At 46.7% G+C, this 10273-nt stretch overlaps 1 pseudogene; it reads right to left on the reverse strand.

Annotated features, from left to right (window-relative positions):
- Window positions 1-441: 441 nt before the first annotated feature.
- Window positions 442-2757, reverse strand: LOC148591737 (uncharacterized; annotated as a pseudogene).
- Window positions 2758-10273: the final 7516 nt, after the last annotated feature.

Raw genomic sequence — 10273 nt, forward strand, 5'->3', positions numbered from 1 at the left:
TCTACATCTACCAACAATGATGGCAAAGCTGTCATCGTAGCGCTGCTGGACTTTGCTAGCCAGCATCCCAGTCTGTGTAGCGTGGTCAATGCTTGCGCGGCAGCGATCCCAGGAGCCAATGCCTTCGAGCAATGATGTTCCTGCATGTTCCTCTCTCTCTCTCTCTCTCTCTCTCTCTTTATTTTATTTTTTTTGAACCACGGTCGCGTGGGTCTGTAAAATGGTAAGTCGCCCTACCGTGCAGGGTGGCATAAGCAGTCCAGCAGGCCTACGTGTGAGTTAGCATAAGCAATTTACAGGCGAGTTATGTGTACTTGGTCACAAGTTAATTATGCTAACTGTCACTCATGCCAGCAGCAGGCTGCTTGGTCTACACTCGCCTCCTAGATGGCCCTCAGAGAGAGGTGGCCATCACTCACATCAAGGTCTGGCACGGCATGTGTCCCCACTGCTCAACGCCTAATGGGTTGCAGCCAACAGCGGAGCTCGAGGTTCTTCTTGGTGGCAAACACAGAGGCCAACCCAGTCTTGCCCTTGACTATGGTAGGAGGCGCTTAGGCTTTTCAGCTGGTCATCAAGGTAGCGTCTCACTTGCCTCATGCAGTAGCAAACTGCTATTATGGCAACACACACACAGATTCGTATTAGTAGTATAACTGCGACAGGATGAAGCAGTGCATTGAAGATGATGGTCGCTGTGGGTGACCGGCCATAGAAAATTTCCAGTCAGTGGTGGCCTCCCACCATCTTAATCCATTCCATGACCTGCTTTATCGTGTTGCCATCATGATGCACAGTTATTAGGATCTTCTTAGCTTCTGCCTTAGCATTTTCTAACAGCTGTTGTAAATTTGCAAGTTCTAACACATTTTTTTTACAAGCGACAAAGCCATACCTATTGGGGTTGGGTTCATTCTATGATATCACGTATAGTTTCTAATTAGCATTTGACTGGTAAACACAGGTAGCTTATACACAAAATCACAGCCTCTAATAATAACTACATTGCAAGCACACGTATTAGAGTCATTAAACACAGTCTGGTTATAAATTTCATTACTTAACATGTATTTACACATTGTTCTAAAACACACGCATCCTTTCCCTATATAAGCTGATGTGGTTTTATTATTACTCTGCGGATTGATCCCAAAATGGCACATATTCTCTTTGGTATCAAAACAAACATCGCTTGCCTTAAGTGCATCATCTTCGCATATGAACCCCAGCCCCCGTTCTAAAGTACAGGCTTCTAGATCTACCAATTGCCATTTTTTTTATCAGACACTCTTGCCCACATTTGGCGGTTGGGGCGGTGGGGGAGTAGAACACAGATTCGTTGGTGTTAATTCCCAGGGCTGCAATGGGGTAAACCTCCTCCATGGTGGCATCTGCTACGGTCAGTATGTAGATGATGACTGCACTGAGAACCTGGTCATGGGTGAAGGTCACAGGTCTCCACCACACTTGAAACTGTCATTCTTCCTCCGTGGCCGCGTCCCACACAATTTTTCAGATCTTGGTGGGGAGGACTCCGTTGTCTCCGTCTCTCAATATACCTGCAATGACATTCTTCACCCATGTCTGGGCCTGGGTGCAACTGAGGGACACATTATTTTGTTCAATTCCCAGTGCTTGCAGCACACCTAATGATCTCTACATGGGGTCGCCAGTCCTTCCGTGCCCCTCATACTGGAGCTTGGCTGTCGCTTCATCCTTGTATTCTGTACTGAAGTTATGTCCCTAGTCTCTCTGCAAGGATACAAGTCAGAGTACGGCTCCCAGTTCTCCTCCTCCCCAAGAACATCTGGTCCACTTGTGGCGGGGGGGGGGGGCGGTTAGAGAAATCCTGTTTTGTCATCTCGAGGATTATTTCGATTCTTGGCTCCCCCCGTCTCAACGCTGTCTAAGGTGATCCATAGGGACCCTCTTCCACTCCGGATCTCTGGCTATGGCAGTGGTTACCGCCTGGGAATCATCAGCAGCTATTATTTCAGCCATTATGGGGATGGGAGTGTCTGGTGGAATGTACCACACTCTTCCCCCAGGAAATCCCTGGAAAGGCCTTTCGGCTGGTGCAACATAGTACACATGGACAATGGTTACCAGTGGTCCAGACACTAGCTTAACTTTTTGATCCGACAAGTTTTTGATGCCCAGTATCAAATCTTTCTCTATACTCTGGCTGGGGTTTAGCAAGAGCAGGTGTCGGGTGGCACTTCGTGGAGTGAGTTAAATGAGCCGCAAAGCCTCCGCATTAGGGGCAATATGTATGCGAGCATCTGGGCGTAGCCAGCAGATCCCCCCTGGGATCCCATTCAAGTATTCCTCTATGGTTTAATACCAACCCTTCCCTCGCAGGGAAGATACTAGAGCTCGCTCCAGATTCACATGCTACAGTCAAGGTGGCTATCGCACGATTCACACGGGGTATCCCTCTCATCAGGGCAAGGGGCGTCCACTCTTTGGTCAACCCTCTATTGTTGAGCACCCTGATTGATTGGATCACCTGGACCTTCCCTGGTCACAGCACCCCAGCAGCTTCAAGAGTCTGGTGTATGGCTTGATGGCAGTCAGTCACAAGTTTTCCCTTGACAGGCTGGTCACTCAAACCCCAAACAGGGATTACTTCCCCCTTGTGCTTTTCTAGGTTCCTGTGCACTACTGTGACCTCCGCTCCCGTGTCCACCAAGGCACGAACCGTTTGTCTATCTTGTTCCGACCAATAAATGGCACGTGTAACGAATGGTCGATCATCTCGGCGAGTGATGTTACATTGGAACCCTTCAGACACTGGAGCTTGGCCACGCCCCTATTCTTGTTTTGGGCGTCTGAGCCCCTCCTGAGGGGGAAAAACTGGTTCCAGTTCTTCCTTCAGTCTGAATCGTAACACCGTCCGCTCTACATTCTCCCGCGGGTGCAACACCTGTGATCTATCAGCCTTAGACATTATTCCTGAGCGTTGCTTCGCTGCCTGGACCACACGGACATTATATCGGTGTGCTAGCTGGCGTAATACTTCTGTTGGTTTCCCATCAGTTTCCTGTCTATCAACGCCCTTCTGTAAAAGCAAACAGAAGAGCCGAGCTCGCTCCCCGGATTCCGACCCCGCGTTCCCACTCAGACCTCTTTTCTCACTGCCGCATTTTCCATCCACCTCTAACGCCAATCCTGGAAGGTCCCCTATCTGTTGCAACTTTTCAGTTATGTTCTCAATAGGGTTTCCTTGTTCTGACATCAGAACTGGAATTAGATAGGGGCGTCACGCTCCTGGGCATCCCTCCAACAGCTTATTTCACAACCCAGGTAACAGGGGTTGTTGCAAATATAAGTCTGGACTGTTGTATTCCACTGCAACCTTCATCGCTTCCGCCTTCGACATTTGGTAAGCCTGCCATAACGTTACCCAGGAAGAGCTACATGGGGGCCAATCACCGTCAATAGCATACTGCTCGGAAAGCCCCTCCACTATTGCAGCAGTGAGACTTGTACCGTTTGTGTCTACTCTCCACAGGGCGGACTGTACATACATGTGATTAGGTAACCCCAAAACTTAGAGGCATCGACATTGTCAATCCTCATCGAATTGGCCCCTTCCTCCATTAATCTTACCAACCAGGACTGTGGTTTCTCCCCGGGTTGTTGTTTATATTTCGCTAGCAGATTCTTAATATCTTCGGGGGTAAAATCGGTTAGTTCAAACTGTCGCACCACTTGTCCTGGCCCTGGTGGCACAGCTTTCCTTCGTATTACTGGGGCGACTCGCCTTTTTGGTTCGTCCTGCGATGGGCCCTTCTCCTCCGGTGTGGGGACTTCCTCATCTGATTCCCAAATATCCCCATCCCAAGTTTTGGGGTCCCTGTCAGGGTCGGTGATAATAGTCCGCACCAGGCTCCCCTTCTGCCCCAGTTTTCTCCCTCGCCTGTTCTTTACCAGTTGTACCGTGTACTCTGTTGCCAATTTAGCACATTTCTCCTCCAGGAGCTCCCTCTGATCATTTGTCTCCAGCAGAGCCTGCCTCTGCACCACCTGGGTGGCTCAGACTGCCTGCAACTGCTCTTGGAGGAACTGATTCTTCTCCTGTTCCTCCTTTAGCTGTCCCGCTAGAATCTTACATGCACACAGCAGAGCACCTCCCATCCGACCGGCATGTTCCAGTCGGACCGAGTTCTTAGTACGGTCAGTCTCCCCAAACCGACCCCAATACTGTAACACCGCCCTGGGGTCCTTCTGGGATTATGAAATGGGAGCCAAGTCAGTCACAAAATTATAGATATCAGAAAACTATAGATACAAAATGCAGGTGCAACATTTCATTTTACCCTGAGGGAAAAAACAAACAGCAGCAACAGTTCGATGCAGAATGCCTGCAGTGGTTGCACTTCGCTGTTGAATGTCACAACATCCCCAATCATAATTTAAAGCCGGATACATTGAAGAACATCTTGATAGACTCAAGCAAGCAAACAAGCAAAAAAGAAAGCCCCAAACGACATGTTTTGACCATGCTTGAGTCTGAACTTTCTCTTTACTCAGGGCCAAAGCTTTACTCATTCACTGCCGCTAAGGCTTAGGCTAGGCCTCTAGCTATTTTATTGCTGCTGTTTGTTCATGTGGATCTTATTTATTTTCATTTGACAGAAAATAAAAATACAGTTCAGAAAATGTTGTACCAAGAGTAATTTGTTCCCAGCAAGACCTTTTTAGCTACCTAGTAGCTTGAAAGCATCAAAGTGCCAAGAGAACTTTTTAAAAATAAACTGCCCTGTGCTAAAATAAGCTTTAATTGAATGAGAATTGCACCGAGCCTGACAATCTGTACCATTTATTATTATTTTTCCTTTCAAGCTTCAGATTCATGTGATTTAAAGTGTCTGAATTACAGTTCCCACATACCTTCCTACCCACACTGCAGGAAAAAAAGCCATCTACAAGCCTCTCAGCTCCACAGAGGAGCTGCTGGATACACCTGGAAGAAAATAAATTTTTAAAAAAGCTGATTGAAAGTGGAGTTTAAATAAAGATGTTGTTGATTATGGGAATGTTCTGCAGAAAACCAGTTCTGGCTAAATGCTGTGCTGTGCTTCCCTATGCTCAAAGAGGAGCTCTCTTGCAGAGCACTGGATCCTGTGGGCCAGATGCTGTTGCAGCTCCCATGTGTTGGAGAATAATAAAAGACTGTGCACAAGCTACTGCTCCCTCTTCCCGTTTTTCATTTTTTAGAGAAAAATCTATGTAAGGGACTTTGTTTTCAGTTATTTAAATAAATGGCATGGTACAGTCTGTCTAGCCAAGGGGTAACAACACCTCAATGCTGCCCCTGCCAGTGGTGTGGCAGATGTGGTTTATGTTCATAGCTTCAGCAGAGCTCAGTCTGCTGGCAGAGGTTAGGGATGATCCAGGCCTCGTCCACACCTGAATTTCTTGGTCCGGGAGGCAAATTGTCCTCTCTGGTCTCCCTGGCCAGCATGAGGGCAAAATGCACTATCGTGGTGGCTGGTTTTGGCTCCTAGTCTTCAGAAGCTGAGCGGCCATGTGCTCTCAAATACAGCCGTTCCGGGGACGAAGGTTTTCACTAGAAGGTTTTAAGTTTGGTTTTGTCTAGCTAAGTGGGAGTTAGGACTTGCCTGGGATAGAGGCAGGATCACGTTCCTGTGCAGCAGCAGTTGTCGCTCGGCTGGTGCAGGATTTCTGTGTCTTTGCAATCCATGACTCGAGCAGAAATCCATGACTCTTGCTGGTTTGGTGTGAAGTCCAGGCCTCCCACACAGTGCTCCAAAACGAAACTAATATTTTTAACAGATACAAGGCCTGTAAAAGCAGTTTAGTCCTCTTTCTTTTTCCCTACAGAGAAGCTGCAATCGCACCATTCTCATGGCTTGGCAGGGTTGCTGTGAGTGTGCACAGGACTATGGAAATCAGGTTGCAATCCCTAAGTTCTCCAGGAACCTGGAAAAGGCTGGAAACAGTGCTGGGCTAGTGAGGTTGCCCCTAGCATGGAGCCCTGCAATATCAGGAAACGGGTCAGGATTCCCTAGGTGATGTAATGGATACCCAGTGGATAACCCTTTCGGGAGATTCCTCCCATCCAGGCAGCTCCCCAGGTAGGGGACACGGTGCCAGCGTGGCCCTTCGCAGCTATCTCATCCTCGTGGCTTAGCCCAGCTCCTGAGGAAATTAATGTTTACAGCTTAGCTGAATCCTTTTAGTTTCCCTTAATATCAGAGTTTTAGATACAAGGATTTAGGACAGTGATGGGGCATTAGGCATTGTGTTGAGCACTGGTTTATGCTAATAATTTCATATTTTATAGCTTTCAAAGTATTAGTATTGATAAGCTTATGTTTATGAGTTTCAGATACAGCAAAATCTTCCAGGCATGTACCTATGTGCTAGTGCTTTGCAAAATCAACGGGCTAACAGTTGACAGAAACTTAGTAGAAACTGTAAATAGACCCTTTTTTTTTTTTTTTGGAAAAGGCAAAAGAGTGAGATGGAAAAGGTGTTCTGCTAAACCTTTTCCAACCCACAATATTCTGCTATGTTGCATGAGAAAATTCTTTAATGTGCAGAGCGTTCAAGAAAGGGGTGTAGAGTGGCTGAACAGTCACAAATCCCAGAGAGGACTGGGAAGCTTGTTTTGCTTTGCTCTGGACCAGTATGATACATGCTCAGTTATGTACATGGTGATTTACACAGCCAGCACACCGATCCTTCTATCCAAGAGACTAAAAACTCTTGCTTTCACCTTAAATGACAGCACAGAATCCATCAAACACTCGTTTAAATGACACCTGTAGGGCAAGGTATGTTAGGAAATTCCCAATCATTTTGTATTAAAAAATATACTGCTGTTTAGGAATAAGGGCCGTGTAATGTTCTTTCAGCAGAGAAGGACGTGCATGTTCTCTGCACAGACAGATTCCAATATGATTCCTAACAGATTCTGTCCTTTTGCTAGTGCATCTTCTCCTGTGTGGAGCTTCGGAGATCTTGTCTCGGTAATTAACCAAGATTTCCTTCTGTTTGGGATTCAATTTTAACTCCTTTTTTTAATTCTTTTTTTTTTTTTTAAATTCAGTTTTGCTTCATTTTGACTTCAGAGCAAATGCTGAGCTCCCAGCAGAGACCCTCTTGGTCTGGAGCATCAGAGGGCTCATACTCCACTGTACAGGCTGGAGTAGTTTTTCATGAAGGATTATCCCTGATGATATTCAGCAAGGAGGTCAGATACAAGAAATAAAGACTAAGAAATAAACAGATACAAGAAATAAACTAAGAAAACAACACCTAAGAATGACTTCGAATATACACAGAGTCCTAGGGTTATAACTAGGTTAACTAGGGTTATAACTAGGGTTACGGGCTGTTCTGCTTTGCCTCAACGCTCATTAGTTTTTATGTCAACTAGCTGGGGTGCTTTGCAGAATTACACAGCCCAGGGGCTTCATGGTTTCCTTCAAGCCTCCCAGCCTCTTTGTACTTGTACTCTAAGGGCAGAACCGAACTGAATCACAAACCCAGTGAGTGTTGCCCAGTAGCACTGCAGCTGCATTGCCTATTGCACAGGCAATACAATAGAGCCCCGTTGTACTCAGCAAATCTGCATTTACAACCTGACTGTTACTGTAATGTCTGTTGCCACAAGCTCCTCTCAAGTGCAGGAAAGGATCTGTTGTTGCCACTTGTTTGCTTAAGCACAGGCTGTAAAATCATTTTAAAAGAAATCCATCCTCTTTAACTCACTGAGGCTTTGAAGGAGGCTATAGTTGACAAGTCAAATTCTCGAAAGGCCTCTGGGAAGACGCTGGCGCAATTGCTCATTCAGCCCTTCTGCACACACCATGTGACTTTTTTTGCTCACAACAAATCTTTCAGGCAACCTTGAGCATCCTTTAAAAATTGTCAATAGACATCTATCTCATTTCTTTATATTTGCACAGAACTGCTCTGTTTATGTTCTGCAGCATTACTGTAGTGCTGGTTCGAAGGCAGCAAACATAGATTTCTTTTCCCCATGACATCAGGAACAGTATCTGTGCACGATCTGGCACAGAAAACCCTCTCCATTTATAACATATAGCTTTGTACTGAGCTGCTTGCTTCAGGGATGCAGCTCACCTGCACGTAGTCCTTTCAGATGCCACATCTTCTGGCCAGCTCTGATGGAGTAGAGAAACATTACGGGACACAGAGAGCCAAAGTGTGACTGACAACACATGGGTGCTGTTTACTACAGCTCATGCTGGCCATTAAATCAAGAGAAGAAATAGCAAAAAGACTGACACAACTGACACGTTTGGTATAGTACAACACAGCTATCTCAATAACAAATCACTTGGAACAGAGGGCAAGAGAGAAAGAAAGACAAGAAGGATTTTCACCAAAACCTCGGTGCTATTAGGATCTGAAAAGCTGATTTCACATCCGTCACAGGACAGAAATAGCCAAAATCTGCTCTTTGGTCATTAAAAGCACCATCTTTGGCCCTATAAGAGGGACTCAGACTGGTTCTGCTGTTTAATTTGCCTGTCCTCCATCATGCGTGTTATTCCTTGTACAATGCATGTGAGTGCATCCAAATCATTTATTTTTCTAACCAAAATACTGTTTTGCTTCTCCTGGTTTGGGAAGATCCTAAAGCACAAATGCTCGGAGGGTGTCCCTGAGGAGGTATCACTCCATCCTTGCCCCATTCCTCTACTCTTCCCCACACGGACAGGATATTAAACTGGATAATCTTTGTGCTAATCTGGGATAAACACTCCTTGTTTATGCTCAGCTGATAAACGAAGCCTTTAGACGGGTTCACAAATGCGTATGTGGCAGCTGTGAAAGGGATTGAAGGCAAACATGTGCGAGGCCTGGATTCCTGCACCGTAACCACAAAGTCAAGGGATTACAAAGGGTTGGATCTCCCCTCGGAGGTCTGTGTCTACAAAAGGAGCTCAGGGTGACCAGGTTCCTACCTGAAACACTTTCCTTTTGTGCTAAAAATAGGCAAAGGCTGCTTTAGTCTTTGTTTCTCTTGCCTAGGTTGCTGTAGTTCATGTGGAGGACTTGCCCTAGTTTCAGGAACTGGCCTGAAGAGGTCACACACAGTTATCTGCGGCCCTTCCTCCCATGCAGCCCCAATTACTGCGGGGGCAGAGTGGAGAAACAGCCCCTGCTCACAGCTACACACAGCTGGGCTGCTGGCACACGCAGCCTTCTGCGTATGCTGATTGAACTGCTGGAACATTCATTCACATCAAAATCCTGCCCTTCTCTTAGATGAAGCATTTTTTCTCCCTTGTTTTGCTTTCAAAATACTTCTCCCACTCAGTTATTGGGGTTAAACAACCTCCAAGTCAGGCATTTCATTTACAGAGAAAGCTCTCATAGGCATTTGCTTTAAGGAGTGAAAGACTGGGGGCAGATTTTGCTCCCCTGGATTGCCCTGGGAGCAGAATTGTGTCCCTCCTGACAGCAGGGACCTTTCAGAAGAGTTACCCTGGCCGTAGATCAAGTCTTGTTGCTTCACCCTTACAAAAGAGAACTGCTCATTGCGCAGGAGCAATCAGAATATTTGTCTCTTTAAATGAATAGTTTTGTACAGCCTACACTGAGGGGCAGTCTCTCCCTCTCTGCGGCTGTGAGGCTACTCAGAGCCTCCAACAAATCAGCATGCAGGAAGGGAGAGCTCTGTCCTTGAGGAGCTGCATGGTGACCTTGCTGACGCTCACTCCGCAGGAATAACGGGAGGAAACAGAGGAGCCCAAGTAACAAGCGCTGTGTGACTAAAGGCACCGCATTCCACATGCAAATTCTGAAGGCACCCTACGGATGCCCCATCTTGCAGCTTCCCTGCTCGCCTGACCAGATTGCTGCTGTTGTTTTTGCAGGGGGCTGAAGGAAATCCTCATGATCATTGCACGCTCGCTCGGTCATAGCACATGCCGCTCACGTCTCCTCGCAGGCACCGTTCGCTGGAGTCACTGAGCAGAAGCAAAGACGAGCTGGCGACTATGTGTTTGCAAAGCGGGTTGCCGGAGTGCTGCGTTTGCCATTGGCTGCAGTTTTCCAGTTTATTTGCAGCTTCCCCCATCTGGAATATGGAAATGGGATTGAAGTAGATAATTGCTAGCAGCGGGTTTGCAGGAGAGGCTTAGAGGGAGTAGAATGCCTCTCGCATAGCACATGCTGCCTGCACCGAACGCGCTCTGAAGAGATGATTTTAGATGTTCCCCACGTCTGAATCTCCTGGAAACTCTCTGCTGGAAGCTAGCCGATC

Source organism: Tinamus guttatus, unplaced genomic scaffold, assembly GCF_059628265.1.
Source record: "Tinamus guttatus ecotype Peru unplaced genomic scaffold, ASM5962826v1 Tinamus_guttatus_pri_ptg000714l, whole genome shotgun sequence".
NCBI classification, from domain to species: Eukaryota; Metazoa; Chordata; class Aves; order Tinamiformes; family Tinamidae; genus Tinamus; species Tinamus guttatus.